Here is a 4,200-nt window from a genome sequence, read left to right on the forward strand (position 1 = left end):
GGGCTCAGAAAGGAAAATCCATTCTTATGGAAAGCCATCGCTGTTTCAATTATCTCAAGCGGCTATACACAGCGCAAAGTGCTACATTGCCAACGGGAGCACATCGCTTCAATTTGTTTTAAGTTTGCACTGGATTAGATGAGAAAAAAGTCTTCATTGAGAGAAAGCTGTAATGATAACATCTCAAGATAACTTAAAGTTTTGTTGCGAATAGCACATACTTTTCTATTTCGAACAGCCAAAAATGTTCTACTGAACATTCTGTATGGTTGCGGCAGCAAGAGAGCCTATTAATCAGAAGAGTTGAGCTTTAGACTGAATGAATTGAGAATCGAATTTAAATACACTGGTTGTAGAAGCGTATTTAAGAAAAATCTGCAAGAGAGTTTAAATAAATCTTAAAGCTGAGGAAAATGGTTTGAATCTGTACGGCGCTTAGCATTTCAAAGCTCACCCTTATTCACTGGTGCAAATAAAGGAAAATTCCCCTATTTACATAGACATGTATTGTTAGCCTTATTAAGACTATGTTCACATTGCTCCGTATTCATTTTTATCCATTTTCGTCTCGATCCTTTTTACCCTGTTCACACTGCTTCGGATACATTTGAAAACGGTATGAAAACGATGAAGCGTTCACATTGCTCTGCCCTGGATAAAAAGGAAAACGCCACGAACTGGTTTACAGCACTTGCCTCTGCTAACAAACTTTTCAAACAGCTAACTGCCACTAATATTCCTCCGAGTAGTGTACTAACTTCGAGTGAATCAGCCATGTTAAGAAAAGTTGTTCAAATTGGCGCGGTCTAAGTATCTTGCTGTGTTGTTGTTGTTGTTAGCGTTTTAAAAAGTATCCGTTTTCGGTGTTCACACTGCGTTTTTGCGTTTTCAAAAGCCTCCGTTTTCAAAAGTCTTCGTTTTCAAAGTGCGTTTTCAAAAGTCTCCGTTTTCAAGGTGGAGCAGTGTGAACGCAAGGCACAAACGGATACTTTTTCATCCGTTTTCATATGAATACGGAGCAGTGTGAACGGGGTCTAAGACAGCAGTGGAATCAGTGAAATGAGCCTACGCCAACTTATGAGCATAGATTATGGGCGGTACCGCGGTCCCAATTGCGGTTTGTATAAAATTATTATATTTGCTATCTAGCCTTGTCTCTTACCATGTTGATTGAAAACAATCTAGGAGAAGCATTGCTCTGTTGCTACTTCTGATCTTGTTTTAGACACTTTCATATTTTCAACTCAGTGGAAAATGAGTTATTTGATGGAACCACATCACCCTAAGGCCCCGTTTACACGGGAACGGATCCACATAGATCCGTACCCAAATTGGCTACGATAGGCCTTGCGTTTACACGGGCACGGTAGGATCCGTATCTTTTCTGGGAGAGATCCGTACCTTTTTGGGTACGATTCGAAAGCGAATCCATTTGGATCCGTACCTTCATCGGCGCCGTGTAAACGGGAAGATACGGACCCGCAAAGGCACGGCAGTAAAACGAGACTGCTGCTGAGGTCAATGGAGGCTATTTCAATTGTACGCAGCACTCATCATACAACAAAGACACTACTTTCCACCCCACTCTTTTTTACACAGTCGACAGCCTTTCTGAACCCTGTCTTCTTCATCTTGTTTTATTTTCTTTTCACCTTTTCACTTGTAATTTTTTCTTTATCCTGGCTATTTGGAAAGTCCTCTGTTGCTGTTTCTGGATAGGTCTCAATAAATTTAAGTAAAATGTCTTCGTATTTCGACATAACAGTCCCCCAGTCTTCTCCATTTTGCATTTTAGTAGCATTGTAATCCATAACTACTTTCATCAACAAAGCTGTCTCCTCGTCTTTCAATGTAAAAATGAACGCTAATCGTTGCTTGCAAATGATGTCATCTAAGATATTCTCGCGCCAAAATGAAAATTAACAATTACCTTGTCATTGCGCATGCTTTAAACGAGAGATTCGATTTTGGTCTGTTCCCGTGTAAACGCTTTATAGTTTAGGATCCGATCTCGTGTAAACGCTTGTGGATCGTACCCATATCGTACCCAAAAGGTCCGGATCTTTTGGATCCGTTCCTTTTTCTCTCGTGGAAACGGGGCCTAAATCACTACAAAATGAATCAGTCATTATTTTTTGGTGCATTCTAGAAATGAACAGGAGAGTAAAATTTCCTGGAAACTGTGTCAATTTGTGGAAATTGGTCAAGTATCCCCTGACCGGAGAGTATGCTGATTATTCGAAAAAACTAGGGATTGAGGAAGTTTAAAATGATGACGAAGTTGTACAATTCCGGCGGAAACAGTTGATAATGAGGACATTAAAATGTTATGAAAAGTGTTTTTAGTCTCTACACTAATTTTTTTATAAGAAACAAAGGTCGATGTTGTGTACTCCGGTTTCTTAATGTTCTGGAAATTTTGATACTCATTGTTTCTTAAGTGTTTCTTAATTATGATGTCATTAATGATGTTATAAAATGTTCGTGACCATTTTTATCACGTCAAGAAATTCGCTTCCGTTTTGATGCTGTATTTAAATGTGGGAAGTATATTTTTATCTCTTGTGTCTTAAGTTCTAGGCCAACATGGCAATCATGTTCTTGGATTTAATCACGATTTAATAGTTCTTTAAATTTTTTGCTTCGAGTACTGAAGTTTCTTAATTTTTTCTGACTGTCCATTACTCGTTTCCTATAGCCAGTTTCTTATGAAAAAGGAGTGTACTGTACCTCGATTAAATTGAAAACTAAGAAAAAATGTTTAATATGAAATAGAACTTATGAAGATATCACATTTCGGCCCTTCCGTTTTGGAAGCTTCCTATTTCCCTCATTCTTGCAGATATAAGAATATACTTCAGACATAATTGTAAAATCTGGCTATTTTCAGGAGTTTTGAAACGTTGTATATAAAATTTCAAGTAAGATGAAATTAACGGACGTTTATTTAACGCTAGACATTAAATAACGTAAGAGAAATTTACGTAGACATGAAATTAAAGAGGTATCCCGTATTATTTTCCTGTAATAAGGTAGATCAGCATTGGTCGAGTTTCGTTCAAGTGGAGGTTTTCAGAGAATATTAAATCATTCTTTCAAATTTCCAATTCTGATAGAATTTCTAATCCAGAGACAGGTCTGTAAATCCAAACCCAATACTTTTTCAGCCAACAAACACATGTATTAGGAGCGCCTTCGCAACCACCGCCATTGCAACCACTGCCTCTGCAGCCACTATCTCCGCAGCCACCACAATCATCCCATTTTGCAGCTAAAGCCCTTGCAGCTGCTGCCAGCAAATTCGCCCGCTTCGCAGCCACCTAGTTGACTCAGAGATCAAGCAAGCTGCTAGACTTTGGCTCGCTTGTTTGTTTGATGATTTTCTTTTATCTTGACATTTTTAATTGTTTTGCAGAATTATGGGCATTTTTGTCATTATGTCTGTGGGATTATGGGTCACATTTTTTCAAAATTTGAGCCAATTTCTGTGGGTCCTAATTTTGAACCAAAATGGCATTTCCCGTCCAAAACCAGGCGTAGTTACCCGCTGAGGGGCACGCGCTTTCTCTAAATATATTATGAAGCTTTAATTTTTTTATCGTAGTGTTACAGCTAATTATATTCCTGTAAATGTTTTATTTGTCACTACATATTTTGGATTTATCAATGAAAAGATTGTTTATTTGAGCCTTTTAAAACCTAGACTGCTTCCGGAACAACATAGTGATTTTGTAGAAGGACTGGCAACGAACAAGTTTAGCTTATCTAACCAGGAAAGTTTGGAAAATAGTTAGGCAGTATGCTTGAGTTAAGAAGAACTAAATCCTTACCTTTACTAGTTCGTAAAGGGAAGGGAGTGTCGTCTCAGAGCTTGATTTTCGTGACATCATACTGACGTTAAAAGTGTGACTCCTTGAACTTTAATTCACTGACCATTCTCGAATTTCCCACAAAGCTGTAACGTACACTTAAACGTGATATCAAATACACTCGTCACAGCCCGTTTTGACAAAGCCAGCACAAATGCGTTGTTAATACCATTAGAATACATTTACAAAGTTATCTTACACCGGTGACGTTACACATCTTGCATAGGGGACTTCTTGAATTAGCATAACCTATAATATGATTCTGCTTTGTTAGTGAATGATATTAAAGGACCTATATCCATCCTTCCTTTACGTCAATTTAGCTTGGTAT

Source organism: Rhopilema esculentum, chromosome 11 (assembly GCF_057945365.1).
Source record: "Rhopilema esculentum isolate cy_ngs chromosome 11, ASM5794536v1, whole genome shotgun sequence".
NCBI classification, from domain to species: domain Eukaryota; kingdom Metazoa; phylum Cnidaria; class Scyphozoa; order Rhizostomeae; family Rhizostomatidae; genus Rhopilema; species Rhopilema esculentum.